This window comes from Callithrix jacchus, chromosome 8 (genome assembly GCF_049354715.1).
Source record: "Callithrix jacchus isolate 240 chromosome 8, calJac240_pri, whole genome shotgun sequence".
Classification (NCBI taxonomy): domain Eukaryota; kingdom Metazoa; phylum Chordata; class Mammalia; order Primates; family Cebidae; genus Callithrix; species Callithrix jacchus.
The window spans coordinates 19,485,967-19,504,214 of record NC_133509.1 but is presented as its reverse complement, the minus strand read 5'-3'; the positions used below and the strand labels follow the sequence as shown (position 1 = coordinate 19,504,214).

Here is an 18,248-nt window from a genome sequence, read left to right as displayed (position 1 = left end):
AGTGTGATTTCTCCTTCAGTGCAGCGTTTCCTTAGCGAAGAAAGGGCATAAGCAGGGTATCTATCCCCTACTCCCATGGCCTATATTTCTCTACACTAAATATACTTTTTCTTTTTTGGAGACAGAGTCTCGCTGTGTTGCCAGGCGCCAGGCTGGAGTGCAGTAGCGCAATCTCAGCTCACTGCAACCTCCACCTCCCAGGTTCGAGCAATTCTCCTGCCTCAGCCTCCGGAAGTAGCTGGGACTACAGGCGTGCGCCACCACGCCTAGCTTATTTTAGTATTTTTTAGTAGAAACGGGGTTTCACCATGGTCTCGATCTCTTGACCTCATGATCCGCCTGCTTTGGCATCCCAAAGTGCTGGGATTACAGGCATGAGCCACCCAGCCTACATTAAAATTTTCATATAGATAATTCTATGTCAATTTAAAAACATCATTAGATTTAAGTAGTTTCTGAGTAGACTATTAAATTCTCTTCTCTCCAGGATTCTTTCTGCACATTGAGTATATTTACAGAAATAAAGTTGAAAAAGCTGACACTCGGACAACTTTCCAGAATATTTGGATCTTAAATTTTCATTTTACTTGCATGCTATAGAGAAACATGCCAAATAATATGAATTAAATTTCAAGGCAGGAAAGTTACAGCCTAAGAGCTCTTATGTCTGGTTAAGAAGAGAGGAAATGGGACTAGTGGGGATCACCATTACCTAGTGTTTCTTTTTGAATCCTGAGTTACTGTGGCATCACTGTTTGTCATTCTAATAGTTAATTTTATCTTAAAAGCTACTAAGTCTTCATACTTCATAAAGACCAACCATTATTGGAGAAGTACTAATTCTCATAATAGCACAATAGAATCAGAAAAGCAAAATGTTAAACCAACTTAAAAGATACACAGTAGGCTTTTCTATGCTGTATTCTGTGGTTTTTTGTTTTGGAGACAAAGTCTCTCTGTCACCCAGGCTGGACTGTAATGGTATCATCTTGGCTCACTGCAACTTCTACCTTCCAGGTTCAAACGTCTCTTGTTCCTCAGCCTCTGGAGTAGCGGGGATTACAGATGTGTGGCACCACACCCGGCTAATTATTTTGTGTTTTTTGTGTTTCTGGTAGAGATGGGGTTTCACCATATTGGCCAGGCTGGTCTCAAACTCCTGGGCTCAAGTGATTTGCCCACCTCAGCCTCCCAAAGTGCTGGGATTACAGGTGTGAGCTACCACGCCCAGCCTCTACATTTATTCTTAAACCACCAGAGCTCAGTCCTCTGTCCAGTCTTTAATGCTCCCATTATACATCTGCAAGTCAACTAGCAATTGCTATAAGCCTGAGAGGGAGTAAAAATAAACACACATATGAAAACTTAATAAAAACATATTATATATTATCTGTATCCATGATGAAAATGCATATACACATAATGTTTACTTCTAAATGACCAAAATATTTTTGTTTTAACACTTGCATGTGGCAGTGTATGAGTATCAGACTGCAATTTCAAAATGCTAGAGAAGTCACAATTATTCTATACCTTGTAGTTCTGACAAAGAACAAAATCCATGATGCCAAAACCCTTTTAAGAACTGCCATTTCAACTCCCCCCCAACCCACATTAACCTGTTAATGATGTAGCTTTTTCTACTTTTAGAAAATGTACCTTTAAGGGAAAATATCGAAGGAGCAAAGGAATATCTTAAATTCATTTAAATCATATAAACAAGAACTGCCGTCACATTTACAAAAAGCAAAAGTAACACATGGTATAAAAACAGCCCTCTTGAAACAGCAGTATGGAATAGTAAGTCATAAAAAATACTAAAATAAATAGTTGTTTCTCTTTTGTGGAATGGGATCAGAACTGAGAGTTTGGAGCACTATTTTTCCTTTATAATTCTTGGGAACCTATTGGACTTTAGAAAAATCATGATTGTGTTACCTTGATAAAAAATTACATTTCAAAGGGTTCCTGAGGCAGAATATAAGTTTTCAAACAAATTAAAACTTATTGCTGTATTCTTTGTGTTTTTTAAAGATATTCATTCAAAAGAATGTAAGATGTCTGGCATACCTACGTAACTCTATTTAGTAAGTTCAGAATTCCAAAGAACCATAACCGATTAAAGGGGTTAAGGATAGAAAACTTTTTTGAGGAGGAGTCTCACTGTTGCCCAAGTTGGAGTGCAATGGTGCGAACTCGCCTCACCGCAACCTCTGCCTCCCAGGTTCAAGCAATTCTCCTGCCTCAGCCTCTAGAGTAGCTGGGATTACAGGCACCCACCACCACACCTGGCTAATTGTATTTTTAACAGAGACAGGGTTTCACTATGTTGGCCAGGCTGATCTCGAACTTCTGACCTCGTGGATCCGCGCCCCCCCCCCCCCCCCCGCCCTCAACCTCCCCTAGTGCTGGGATTACAGGCGTGAGCCACCATGCCTAGCCAGACAACCTTTTTTCCTAAGGAAAGCTTTTAGCCATTATTTAAAAAAAAAAAAAAAATTAAATGAGAACTTGCACCAGTCTGTAACAGCTTGCTTTAAAAGGTTTAGATTTCGTAGAAGAAAAGATAAACAATATTAAAAATTAAAAAATAAAAGGTTTAGGTTTCTTATGCTAATCTTTTTTAAAAAAAAATGTATTCTATGTAGTTTTTAAAGCTAAATAAGCATACTCTTCACATATTTTTAAGAAAAAGTAGCATACTTTGAGGCTGTAAGATTTTTCTTATTAGCCTAATTAAAAAAAAGCATAATAATAAAATAAAACCTTAAAAAAAAAGTATTGTAATAAAATCTCCTGAGTCTGCTTACCGCTAAGCAAAAGAATGCTTGACAGAGCAGCTACTAATACTATTTTCAAGTGGTCTCACAAAAATCCTATTGCATACTTTAACCTTTTTAGTTCTGAGCCAAGATGATGGCAGGTGGATTAAGGAACTAACCACAGTGAAAGAGATGTTAAGATAACTCTTTCTAGGCTCAAATTCACAAAATCATAACAGAAACATAATAAATTATGCCATCTTCCAAAAAGGATCAAATACTCACTGACTACAGAAAAACCTAATACACAAAAGCCAAGTGAATAGTAAATTGACCTCTTACTTCCCCCTCATCCAGCTAACAATAAAAAATTTTGCTTAAATTTTTTTTCAAAAGAAATAAAGGGTATTCATAGGAAAGGAGGCAGCCAAATTGTCTCTATTTGCAGACGACATGATAGCATATCTAGAAGACCCCATCGTCTTAACCCAAAAACTCCTGAAACTGATAAGCAACTTCAGCAAAGTCTCAGGATATAAAATCAATGTGCAAAAATCACAAGCATTCCTATACACCAATAACAGACTTAAAGAAAGCCAAATCAAGAACGAACTGCCATTCACAATTGCTACAAAGAGAATAAAATACCTAGGAATACAACTAACAAGGAACGTAAGGGACCTCTTCAAGGAGAACTACAAACCACTGCTCAACGAAATCAGAGAGGACACAAACAGATGGAGAAACATTCCATGTTCATGGTTAGGAAGAATCATATGGAACCAAGAGAGAGCCCACATAGCCAAATCAATTCTAGGCAAAAAGAACACAGCGGGGGGCATCACACTACCAGATTTCAAACTATACTACAAGGCTACAGTAATCAAAACAGCATGGTACTGGTACCAAAACAGAGATATAGACCAGTGGAACAGAACAAAAGCATCGGAGGCAACACAACATATCTACAACCATACAATCTTTGATAAACCTGACAAAAACAAGCAATCGGGAAAGGATTCCCTGTTTAATAAATGGTGTTGGGAAAACTGGCTAGCCTGTGCAGAAAGCAGAAACTGGACCCCTTTCTGACACCTTACACTAAAATTAACTCCAGATGGATTAAAGACTTAAACATAAGACCTGGCACCATAAAAACCCTAGAAGAAAATCTAGGCAAAACCATTCAGGATATAGGAGTAGGCAAGAACTTCATGACCAAAACACCAAAAGCATTGGCAACAAAAGCCAAAATAGACAAATGGGACCTAATCAAACTCCACAGCTTCTGCACAGCAAAAGAAACAATCACTAGGGTGAATCGGCAACCAACAGAATGGGAAAAACTTTTTGCAGTTTACCCATCTGACAAAGGGCTGATATCCAGAATTTACAAAGAACTCAAACAGATTTACAAGAACAAAACAAACAAGCCCATTCGAACATGGGCAAAGGATATGAACAGACACTTTACAAAAGAAGACATACATGAGGCCAACAAACATATGAAAAAATGCTTATCATCACTGGTCATAAGAGAGATGCAAATCAAAGCCACATTGAGATACCATCTCACGCCAGTTAGAATGGCGATCATTAAAAAATCTGGAGACAACAGATGCTGGAGAGGATGTGGAGAAATAGGAACACTTTTACACTGTTGGTGGGAGTGTAAATTAGTTCAACCATTGTGGAAGACAGTGTGGTGATTCCTCAAGGCCTTAGAAATAGAAATTCCATTTGACCCAGTAATCCCATTACTGGGTATATATCCAAAGGACTATAAATCGTTCTACTATAAGGACACATGCACACGAATGTTCATTGCAGCACTGTTTACAATAGCAAAGACCTGGAACCAACCCAAATGCCCATTGATGATAGATTGGACTGGGAAAATGTGGCACATATACACCATGGAATATTATGCAGCCATCAAAAAAGCTAAGTTTGTGTCCTTTGTAGGGACATGGATGAATCTGGAGAACATCATTCTCAGCAAACTGACACAAGAACAGAAAATGAAATACTGCATATTCTCACTCATAGGCGGGTGATGAATGAGAACACATGGACACAGGGAGGGGAGCACTACACACTGGGGTCTGTTGGGGGGAATAGGGGAGGAATAGCGGGCGGGGGGAGCTGGGGAGGGATAGCATGGGGAGAAATGCCAGATGTGGGTGAAGGGGAGGAAGACGGCAAATCACACTGCCACGTGTGTACCTATGCAACTATCTTGCATGTTCTGCACATGTACCCCAAAACCGAAAATGCAATTAAAAAAAATTTTTCTGCTAATCAAAAAGCTTTTTAAAATAATAACATTTTATTGCTCCTCATATGAGTTTTCAAGGTAGATGTAAACTATGGTGGTAAGTAATATTTCTAAAGAAAAAAAGGCTATGGGCCGGGCGCAGTGGCTCATGCCTGTAATCCTAGCACTTTGGGAGGACGAGGTGGGTGGATCACGAGGTCAAGAGATCGAGACCATCCTGGTCAACATGGTGAAACCCCGTCTCTACTAAAAATACAAAAAATTAGCTGGGCATGGTGGCACGTGCCTGTAGTCCCAGCTACTCAGGAGGCTGAGGCAGGAGAATTGCCTGAACCCAGGAGGCGGAGGTTGCGGTGAGCCAAGATTGCGCCATTGCACTCCAGCCTGGGTAACAAGAGCGAAACTCCGTCTCAAAAAAAAAAAAAAAGAAGGCTATGTCCAGTAGCTCACTGCCTATGTCCCAGCACTGTGGGAAGCCAAGCTGGGAGGATTGCCTGAGCCAAGAAGTTCAGAACTAGCCTGAACAATATAAGCAAGACCCTATCTATCTCTATTAGAAATAAAATTTTAAAAATAAAAATAAAACTACAGAGGATATTTACAAAAGAATCTAATGACTATTCTTTTTCTAACACAGAACAGAGAAAATCTCTATAATAAAGGCTTTAGAAGACACAGATGCTGATTTTCACAGGGTGTTCCAGCCACCTTACAAACACATGTCATCTTTGCTGGTGACTGTCTATGACTTCTGGCTTGATTATGATTATTTCAATGTTACTAAGTTTATCAAACGCATGAATTTGTAATCGGAGGTCCTTGGAACTTCAACAACTGTGCAGAATCCAAAACGTTATAACTTATTTACAAATGTTCTCTGCCCCAACCCACCCCCGCAACCCCAACCCCTACTCCCAGGACAAGGTTCAAGATTGTATTACTTTTTCAAAAGAGACTATGGTCCCCAAACAACAAGAACCATTATTTTTAAAAAACTATTTTTACTTCAAAAAACAAAAACAAAAAACAAAGACAGTGGCTTTTTCCTAATATATGCATTAAAGGAAGTCTATACCCTCTGCTTACTGGTTTTTTGCTCCTATTACACATTTTTATTTAGAAAATAAAACACACTACTTGTGATTCATGTAATAGTGGATCTGATTCCAACTGAAGAGGAATACCGTTTCAAATACATAAAAAGAAGCGTCATTTTATTGTTTTGATAATGATTTTTTCCAATATATTTAATGGAAGTCCTCAGGTTGTAAAAGTTGAAAGCCTATCAATCAAACAAGTATGTTTAAAAACTAGCTACGTCAAAACAACAAATTATCGATCAAAACACAAGGTAGCACGTAATTAAATTCCATTTTACACAGTTCCCTCACATATTCGATGTAGGAATTATGCTAGTTAGTTGCATGTCAATTCTTTTGAAGGAAAGAGATGAACACCTATATGACATGCTACTTAACATGCAAGAGGCAGGAGGGGCATTCTAGAGAAGAAAACAGTAACTAATTTCAAGAAATTGAAACAAGTTGGTAAATGTGGTAAGAATTTAGAGAAGAAGATGATCAGAGAATAAGAAGAGAATAGTAAGAAAGGAGGCATCATGAAAGTTATTTGAAGATGATGTCTATGAGTAGAACCCCAGAATAAAGCATTACTGATACGCTCTGATTTTGTACAAAGCTACAGCTCTTAAAATTGAGGCCTGAAGAGTAGAGGGCATCCCAAGGAATATACAGTTATAAGCATAGACATACAGAATGGAGTGAATGTACACAAGGTTTTCAATCCTGGGGAGTATAGCATTGATGTGGCAGAAATCACAAAGGTAGCAGAGGCTAGTCAAATAAGTTAACACTATCTAAGTTAAATTCAGGGTAGATCTGCTATACCAGCGCCTAGGAAAGCAGTGAGAAAAGCTGTTTAGGCAAAATGATAGCTATACTTGTAGGTACAAAGGAACTATTAATTCTACATGTCCAGAAAACAAGCTGGACATTCCCTTTAAGATTGCTCCTTTTCCTATGTCTGTGTATACGTGTTTTCAAATGATTTTTATTTTGCAGTAACACAATCCTAGAGAAGTACATAAAATGCAGCTTACAAACTGTTATAAAACACCACCAGTATATAACCACCACCCAGCACAAGAAATAGAACACTGCTAGTAATACACACCCACCCCCCAACGTATAATCACTACTGGTTTTTTTTTTATAGTTACACCACCTAAATATGCATCCTTAAACAATGTAAACTTAGTTTCAACTGTTTTAATCACTGTCCTGGCTTTTTTTTTTTTTTTTTTAATAGTTACACCACCTAAATATGCATCCTTAAACAATATAAACTTAGTTTCAACTGTTTTTGTTTTATGTAAGTATAACCATATAATAGACAGGATCCTTTTGTTTCACTCAGTATGTTTTTAAGATTTATCTATGCTGTGGCTTATAGCTTTCATTCACTTATTTTGCACTGCTGAAACAAGTTACTCTGTCAATATGCCATAATTATCTATGTAGTCTAACAGTGATAAACATCTGGGTTGTTTACAGGTTGAAGTATGAATAACAGTGCTATGAACGTGCTTACATATAACTTTTTCTTTTTTGAGACAGGGTCTTGCTCTGTCGCCCAGGTTGGAATGCAGTGACGGGAAAATGGCTCACAGCAGCCTTAACCACCTAGGCTCCAGCAATCCTAGCACCTCAGCCTCCTGAGTAGCTGAAACTACAAGTGCACCCAACCAGGCTAATTGTTTAATTTTTTATAAATACTGGGTCTCACTATGTTGCCGAAGATGATCTCTAACTCCTGGCCTCAAGCAATTCTCCCACATTGCTGAGTTTACAGGTATGAGCTACCACCGGTCTTATATAGGACTTTCAGTGTAGATGTGCACGTTATTTCTTTCTACTGGATGTATACCTGAGAGTGAAATTACTGGGTCAAAGAAAAAAAATAAAATTTTCGTATTTCTTTGTAAAGACATTTATTCTAACAATTTAGCTGCAGACTCTGATTTTTTCCATATATACTATCACACTGTCAGTGAATATTAACAGCCAGGGGCCGGGCCCAGTAGCTCACACCTATAATCCCAGCACTTTTGAAGACAGGTGGGATTACTTGAGCTCAGGAGTTCAAGACCAGCCTGGCCAACACGGGGAAACCCCATCTCTGGACTTTCAAATATCTAAAATCAAAAATCAGCTGGGCTTGGTGGCAGGCACCTGTAATCCAAGCTGCTCGGGAGGCTGAGGCAGGCGAATTGCTTGAACCTGGGAGGTGGAGGTTGCAGTGAGCCATGATCAAACCACTCTACCCCACTGCACCCCAGCCTGGAAGACAGAGCAAGATTCTATCTCAGAAAAAAAAAACAGAAACCCCACAAAACACAGACATTTCTCTTCAACACTGTATTTTCATTTGTTGATGTTCTACTACTGGCTAGAATCATTTCTAGTATAATGCTGAACTGAACTGGAGATAGGATATCGTGAACTCCATCTAAAAGGGAAATCTTGTCAACGTTTCAGTGTATAAACTATGATATCTCCTACAAATGTTTCTCTAAGATTTATGAGGTTAACAAAGACTGCTAATAGCTTATTTTTTAAAATCATGAATAATTGCTGATATTTAGCAAATGCTCAACATCTACTGAAATGGTTTTCTCATTAATTTGTTCAAGTGACCAATCAAACTAAGTTGTTTCAGGTTAAACCAACCTAGCATTCCCAGGATTCACCTCAGGTGGCCAAACTGGGTTACCCTTCTTTTTACATATATATTACTGAATTAAATTTACTAATATTTTAAGGTTTTTTTTAATCATTCCAGTTTTTGTTTTGTCTGTGGGCGGGGGGGGGGGTTGTATCTACGTACATGAGAGAAACTGGTGTGTAATCTTTCCTTGGGTTTTGATGTAAAGGTTATAATATCCATTAAGAAAGCAGAAGATCCTCTTTTTCTGTCCTTTAGAAGAATATAAGGTTGAATTTACTGTTATATTACATGTTGCTAGAACTTTCCAGTATAACCATTTGAACTTCAACTTTTCTTTATAAAAACATTTTAAATTATGCATTTCATTTCTTCACAGTTAATAAGAATACAGGTTTACTATTTCTTATGTCAGTTTTGGAATATTGCCTATTTCTAGGAATCTACCCATTTCATCTAAAATACCAAATTTTAACAGTTGTCTATAATCTCAAGAGTTTTCTTTTTTAACCATCTACAAGATTCTAGTGATAGTTTTCATTCCTGATATTGGTTAGTTAGGCTCTCTCATTTTTCTAACCTCAACAAAATATCAGTCTTTAAAAAACAAACAAAAAAACACCACCTGGGGCCACGCGCTGTGGCTCACACCTGGATCCCAGCACTTTGGGAGGCCAAAGCAAGTGGATTACAAGGTCAGGAGTTCAAGACCAGCCTGGCCAACATAGTGAAATCCCGTCTCTACTAAAAGTACAAAAAATTAGCTGGGCATAGTGGCAGGTGCTTGTAATCCCAGCTACTCAGGAGGCAGAGGCTGCAGTGAGCTGAGATGACACCACTGCACTCCAGCCTGGGCTGACAGAGTGAGATTCTGTCTCAGAAAACAAAACCAACAAACAAAAAAACTTATGGCTTCTTGACCCCTTCTACTGCATGTTTTCTATTTTATTATAGTTTGCTCTTTCTATCCTTGTATTTTCTCTGTATTTATTTTGTTGCTCTTTTCCTAACTTGAGACTTTTACAATGAATGCTTAGCTCCTTATGCATTCCAGGTTATAAATTCCAAAGTATAACATACTGCAATATTTTTCCCCTCACAGACACAGTTGTTTAAATAACAATTATACATATTTGAAATATCAATCAACAAAATGCTGACTGGCTTGAAAAAGATACAAAACTAGGTACAACATAAAACCATTTATATTAATTAAAATGTACTGTTTATGAATGTATTTTCCATGAATACAGTATTCTAGGTAAGATTTTCTTTCAAAAGACGGAGGTATCATCTTATTATCACTTTCATTGTTGCTGTTGAGCTGTGCTCTAGATTATTTTTATACCTATGCTTCCACCTTTTGAAAGCAGTCATTCTTGTATCTCATCTCTTAAAAGATTTTTTTCTTTATTTTTGCTAATTTTCTAGTTTTCCTAAGATGTTTTCAAAAGTGGATTTCTGGCCAGGCATGGTGGCTCACGCCTATAATCCCAGCACTTTGGGAGGCTGAGGCAGGCGGATTTCCTGAGGTCAGGACTTCGAGACCAGCCTGACCAGCCTAGCCAACATGGCGAAACCCTGTCTCTACTAAAAATACAAAAATTAACTGGGGATGGGGGCACGTGCCTGTAATCCCAGCTACTCAGAAGGCTGAGGCACAAGAATCGCTTGAACCCGGGAGGTGCAAGTTGCACTGAGCTGAGACTGCATCACTGCACTCTAGACTTGGCAAAAGAATAAAACCACGTCTCAAAAATAATAATGGTAATTAATAAAACTAAATGTGGATTTTTTTTTAACCATACTTCATAAAATCTAAAATGCTTTCATGCTGAAATTTCATGATCTTAACAGAAGCTGACATGGAAATTTTTCGAGTCAAAATTTCAATCTTGTTAGACTGTAAGGTGCTATTAATTGAAACATACATCCAGATTTCATAACTTAAAATGTGAAAAACTGTTTATCTTAAGATCAATGAAACAAGTAGCTATCACACATGGGTACTGTTAGGTTTTTAAATCTATGACATTTGCGTCTTTCACCAATCTGGAATATTCTCAGGCATTGTATCTTCAAATATTGCTTGCCTCTGCCATATTCTCTCCTCTCTAAAACTCAGTGAGATTTTCACATTTATATCCTCCGTATTTCTTACCCTCTTCCGTATTTTCCATGTTTTAATGAATATCCTTAATTCTGGATCATTGTTTGATCTTCGAATACACCAAACTCTCTTCAGCTTTGTCCAATCTTCTGTTAAACTATCTCACCGAGTTAATTTTGCTTATTTTGTTTAGTTACATAAATTCTGATTTTTTTTTTCAAATCTGAATGACAGCTCCTTCATGATAGCATATTCATTCTAGTCTAGGTCTGACAATTCCAATACCTTAAGTCCCAGGTTGTTATGTTTTAAATAGAAAAATATTTGAGAAAATAGTTTAAGGCCTTAAATAATGGTTCTTTCCTTAGAGATTTACATTTGTTTCTGTTATATATGGTGGTTATTGTAATCCAAGTTCAAGGTTTAAGGTTTTCTGGACTGCCCAAAAGCCATGAAGATCATCTTCAGTCTTTTGGAGCTAGTGTATCCAATTGTCACTCTTAGTATACCTAATATTCCAACTCCCCTCTACTAATCAAAGGGCAAACAAAACTCACAGCTCAGTCTCTTAGCTATCTCTTCTGCAATACTGCTAAGGCAACAAGAAGTGGAAGCTTGTTTCTCTAGATTTCTCTTGATTCTCAAACTCAGACTTGAGCCTCTTTCTTATCTTACTAATTCTTCGATAATCTTACTTTTCAAACATCTTTCTATATTTCATCTAGCCTCTTCTATTGTATTAAGTTAAGTGAATGGTCCAAATTACCATGTTTCCAGAGTCACCTATATTTTCCATGTCAGTTAAAACTACATTTTACTTCACTTCCATCTACCCTCTGCTATCAATTTAGCTGTCATTATTTTAAGTCAGAACATTATTTTCCTTTTATGTGGATTGTTAAAATAGCTCATTTGTTACCAGATTTTTTTCTGAAATAATGCCTTTCTGTCATTATTTCTTCATAAAACAATGTTCAAGGGCTTCCCAAAAAAGAGAGAAAATTGCAAATTCCCTTATTTAATATTAAAGACCCTTACAATGTGCATTAAACATTTCCAACCATTTCCCCACTATTCTTCACATATTCCAGACATTCAATCTCATAACTGTGAGACTGAATCTCATAACTCTTTAAACATTGTGCCCCGCTTGGTTTTGTTTTCTGAGCCTTAAATACCCAGGTTCCCCTATCACTCTGTCCCTCCTTGCCCAATCAAATGCCATACCTCATTACTAAATCCTTTCCCACTTAAGTCAAAAATAAAAATTTATCTCTAAGTACCATGGAGTCATAAACACTTATCTCTACATACCATGGGAGTCTACGGTATGATACACTGTTGTGTGTAACTCCTCATTACCACCCCTGCTCAATGTCTTAAACATGGCTGATATTAAAAAAATTCTTGGTGGGGTGCAGTGGCTCAGGCCAAGAGAGAAGGATTGCTTGAGTCCAGGAGCTCCAGACGAGCATGGGCAACAAAGTAAGAGCCCATCTCTATAAAAAAAAATTGCTAGGTGTGGTGGTGCATAGTCCTAGCCACTAGGGAGGCGGAGGCGAGAGGACTGCTTGAGTCCAGGAGTTCAAGGATGCAGTCAGCTGTGATCATGCCACTGTACGACAGTCTAGGTGAGATAGTGAGATAAGGGGAATAAGGATTCCACGTTCTTAATCACTGCACCATAATGAAATGGTACATTTGCCTCTTACCCTTAACTATTCTCCTCAATAATATGTGAAATGTTTTTTGGTTTTTGTCTGAGATAGGGTCTCACTTGGTCACTCAGGCTGGAGTGCAGTGACATGATCACAGATTACAGCTTCACCCTCCCTGGACTCCAGCAATCCTCAGCCTCCTGAGAAGCTGGGACTACAGGTATGCACCACCACACCCAACTAATTTTTTATTTTTTGTAGAGATGGGGTCTCCCTATGTTACCCAGGCTAGTCTCAAACTCCTAAGCTCAAGCAATCCTCCTGCCACAGCCTCCTAAAGTTCTGGGATCACAGGCATGGGCCACTGTACCCAGCCCTGGATTGTTTAAACAGGAAAAATTTCACTATATTGTAGGATAGTGATAAATGTCATCAAAAAGGCAAGGTTTCTAAAAAATCAAACTTACGTTCACCATCTCAGAGATTATAAAATGACATATTAATAATGTGGCTACAAAAAGCTCCATGTTACCGTAATCACATCCAAGTGTTAACACTACTATCTATTCATTAAATGGGTATTAATGCTTCAGAATGAAAAATGAAAAGCTATTTCTAACAGAGTGCAGCAAAGACTGAAATGTTTGTTCAGGATTCTTTAATTATTACCTATCCAGGTATAATTTTTATAGGTGGTTAAGTTTTCAGTCATCTGTATTTCACCCCACCTCAAACACACCAATTAATTCATTAGCATTTACCCTATACACTACCACGCTATCAACTAAAATGAGTTTTAAAAATTTATCATAACAGACCTACAAGAAAAGAACTCTGAGCTGCAGGAAAGGGAAAGATACTTTTTTTTTTTTAACTTGTTACCAACTCTAAAGGAGCTCCACTATTGATGTTGTGTTTCTAAAAGCTCCAAAATGAAATCTTATTTACATTCATGTCGTAGTTTCAATAAAATTCTATTACAGAAAAGAAAGCCTATAAATGGCTGGATTTAATTGAAATATTTAGTAAACAATGGCTATATATTAGGAACTGCATTATGTGTAGGAATACAAGATAAGTAGGATAGTTTCTGCACAAAGAACATCAAATAGAAGTAGTAAAGTACTAAACAATACAGTACAAAGGAGGTAGATCTTGACAGAAGAAAAGCTTGACTTGAGTTCTGAAGGAAAATAAGGAAAAAAAGACAATAAAAAAAGCCAAGTCAGGCCTAGGCAAACGACAGTACAATCCCAAAGATGCTCCCTAGAGCTGCACAGTAAACAAGCCCTGTGTCAAAACACATTTGTAAAGCTGAGGCAGCAGAAAAATGAATTTGATGACTATCACTGAAGTTTTGTACTACTCAAGTGTAATATGAGAACAGACATAAGGATACGGAGATAAAAAGAAGCTAGCAAGGTAGACAGAAGACAATTCACTTTCCCATCTCTCCAGCTGAGATAATTCCTCTCCAGCAGGATTAGGGAGACAGTTTATAAAAAACCTAATACTCAGAGAAGGTTCAATGAGGTAATCTATCAAAGGCATAAGGAGATATCCAGCTTTCAGAGGTTGCAGAGGTATTAGTTTTAGTGTCATATGCCCAATATTGATGTTCTCAGCAGTGATACCTGTGCCCAATGCCTCCACTAAAACAGTTTGACACTGTGATTTCGGCACTTTCCTGATTGCACAGCCTTCACATCTAAGATCTCATTCTTTAATGTCTATTTCACTTTTAACCTCTTGAAGTTATGAAAAGTCCTGACTGATATATACCAGGAAAGTAGGAAAAGGTTCAAGATAAGACAGATGAAATAATGAAAGCAATATACCACACAAATCATGATAGTATCAAAACCAGATGGAAGACTTGACAGATATAGTTGTTGCCAGTTTGTAAAACAGAGAGAAATTAATCTGCAGAGATTTAAAAAAAAAAAAAAAGCAGAAGACTGGAAAAGAAAGAATACGGCAGAGGTCTGGAAAACTGCTATAATGGATAAAAGAAAGACCATAAAGTTAAAGGTGTCCTTTCTCCACCAGCTCCCCACCTTTGCCCAAAATTTATCTTACTTAATTTATTAAGACTCGGGGTCTTCCTCTGTCGCCCAGGTTGAGTACAGATCAGGGCTCACTGCAGTCTCAAACCTCTGGACTGAAGTGAGCAGGACTGCAGGCCCACACTACCATGCCCGCCTAAGTTTCTTATTTCTTTTTAAAGGCAGAGTCTCACTGTGTTGTCCAGGCTGGTCTGGAACTCCTGGCTTCAAGTCATCCTCCCACCTTAGTCTCCTGAGTCACTAGGATTACAGGGTTGAGCCACTGTATCTGGCCCATAATATTTTTAGAAAGAATAAATCACAATTCATTTTTAGAGTCAGTACAAATTTGTTTAAACTACAGACTAAGAGGCATGGGGCAAATAAGAGGAATAACTGGCAAGGATCTATTTATACTTCTATTGCCCTCACTGGACCATGAGTTCCTCCCTCCCGGGCATGGCTTATTGATGAATAAAATAAAAAGACATATTAATAGGACTTGTATATGGAAATGACAGAGAAGAATTTTAAAATATTTCACAATTTTAACTAGGATAAGATTTATCTTTAAGTATATCAAAATAAATAGAAATGATACTTTAATACATTCAGTGCTACCCACTAGGAAGCAAGATTTAAAAAAAATACTATGTCACACACCTTATGGGCTATACATAAACTAAAGGTAGGTGTATTGCCTATCTTTTCTTATAATTCATAGGATACTAAATACCTACAGGATTAACATATGAGTAACCTCCATTTTTATATGCAAAATGCAGAGATTGAACATGCCAGCTCACGCCTGCAATCCCAGCACTTTGGAGGGCTGAGGTGAGAGGATCACTTGTAGCTAAGAGTTTGAGACCAGCCTGGACAACACAGTGAGAACCTGCTTCTACCCAAAAAAAAAAAAAAAAAAAAAAAAAACAAGAATGTGGAGTAACACAGGGTCAGTGAAGCTACAACTACTTACATTCCATGTTTCTTTTCATTTTCCAAGGGAACTGAAGGAGGAAATAATGAAAAGGGACCAGGCACTGTGGGGTTTTTCTGTTTTGTTTTTTAACTTCTCAAGTGATTTTAATGGGCAATCCTTTTAATGGTTTATCAGTGGATTCTTCTGGGTTTCCTAGATTATATACTCTACATATAATTTATCTTTCTAGTCTTTATGCCACTTATTTAATATTCCATGTATTATGTTACTTATCAGAACTTTTAATAAATTCAAATGGTGGTGACAGCCATAATCCTTGCTTGATTTCAATGGGCATGCCTCTGATGTTTCAATATTAAGTATAATTTTATTGTAGAGTATAAGTTGATACCTTTAATCAATCTGAGAAATTACTTTCTCAGTTTGCTAAGAATTTAGTTTTCACTAAATCATGAGTTAATGCACAGTTTTATTAAAATACATGACTGGCATTTATTATGACTATCCTTTGGTTTATCTTCATTAATCTGTTAACGTTGTAAATGTTATAAATGAAAAATTCTTCCCCCAATGATGAGCTGTTCTTGCATTCTTAGGAGAAATCCTACTAAACTGGCCAGGCATGGTAGCTCACGTCTGTAATTTCAGCACTCTGGGAGGCCGAGGTGAGCATATCACTTGATGGTCAGGAGTTAGAGACCAGCCTGGCCAACATGGTGAAACACCATCTCTACTAAAAATAAAAATTAAAAGAACTAGACAGCTATGGTGGCATGCACCTGTAGTTCCAGCTACCTCAGAGGAAAATATGGGAGAATCATTTGAACCTGGGAGATGGAGGTTGCAGTGAGCTGAGATCGCACCACTGCCCTGCAGCCCAGGTAACACAGTGAGACCCTGTCTCAAAAAAAAAAAAAAAAGATGAAAGAAAAAACAAAGAAAGAAATCCTACTGACAGTCGATGATTCATTCAATTAAGTACTATTTTATTTATAAATTCAACACGTATGGTGGTACATGCCTATGGTCTCAGTCCCTCAGGGAACTGAAATGGAAGGACTGCTTGAACCCGGGAATTCAACACTATAATGAGCCGTGATCTCACCACTGCACTCCAGCCTGGGTGACAGAGTGAGACCCTGTCTCAAAAAGAAAAAAAAACAAAATCAAACACCAACTTATCAAGCTGATAGGGAAAAGGAAATGACAAAGAAAAAAATGTATGCTACAGTTTTTGTCTTGTATAGAGGATACAAAACTTCAAGTAAATATTGTTATAAACATTTATATAGTTTTAAGTATGTATGTACAAATTATAAAAGTGACTAGAAAAACTGTAATAGAATACATATATAACTTTGAAATAATTCGAGAAAAAGGAAAATCTGATGAAGCCAACAGAATAGAAAACATGGTAATTATAAAGCACATCTAAAAATGACAATAATGAAATCTAAACATTAATTATAAAACATGCATATGTTAATCTCAGCTATTAAAAAATAATAGTTTTTTTTTTAATTCAGATTTTTTTAAACATCATCTACATGGTATTTACAAAAGATACTCCTAAAACCAAATAAGCCAGAAAGGTTGAATGTTTAAAAAATAGAAAAGATACATTAGTAAAATGGTTCTTTTAAAAAAAAGTGTGGCAGTGCTAATAGCAGGCAACATAAAACATAATGTGAAAATCATTAAATTAGACAAAAAGATACTGCATATTGATTTTGAAGACTGAATTATAAATCATTAAGTACCCAACAGCTTATCTACAGAAACTATAAGGAGAAACTGAAACGTTCACATACTCAGAAGTTTCCCAGAAACCACCTTTTAATTTTAAATTCACGCTTACCATTTTTTTTTTTTTTTTGAGAAGGAGTCTCCCTCTGTCGACAGGGCAGTGGCACAATCTTGGCTCACTGCAACCTCCACCCTCCCAGGTTCAAGCGATTCTCTTGCCTCAGCCTCCAAAGTAACTGGGATTACCCTGCCCGTGATTCACCCACCTTGGCTTCCCAAAGCGCTGGTATTACAGGCGTGAGCCACTGTGCCTGGCCAGCACCAATTATTTTTTTAGAGCAGTTTAAGGTTCCCAGAAAAACTGAGCAGAACTCACAGTTCCCATATTAAGTACAAAATTAAGGATAACAGTACATAAATATTGAGTCAATATTTAATGGAAAAATATTTTTGGCAGTGTTATAGGACAAAATTCAGAATATCTTGGAGAAACACAATAATATGGAAGAAACTGAGTAAAATCAGGATAACTCATTAGTTTCAGAAGTAAACAATAAAAACTCTTCCTCCTAGAAGAGGTGTCATAAAATAAATAAGCCTGAAAGTACATGTTATCAAAATCAAAAAATGCCACTGACATCAAAAAACATGGTCAGATCCATAAAAAAAAAAAGAAAAAAAAAATCAAGCTAGTTATCCTTCATAAACCATGGGAAAGCTTTATACAGCATGCCTCTAAGACAAGTTTTGAAGCCCAACAAACCTGTGTTTGGGTGCTAACTCCTTGTGTTACAAAACTTATAGATAACAAATTTAAGCTTCAAACCTTAGCTTCCACATCAATTACATGGGAAGTTTCCAGCCTCATAAAGCTGGAAACTTTATGTTTCCAGGGGGATAAAATAAAATGCTCGATAGAGGGTTCAAAAATTGATAGACATTTTTGTTACTATTAAATTGTA

At 37.2% G+C, this 18,248-nt stretch overlaps 1 protein-coding gene across 2 annotated transcripts in view; it reads right to left on the bottom strand.

The window, feature by feature from the left end:
- Positions 1–18,248, bottom strand: part of ARIH1 (ariadne RBR E3 ubiquitin protein ligase 1) — a 122,503-nt gene that overhangs the window by 61,177 nt on the left and 43,078 nt on the right. The window lies entirely within an intron of this gene.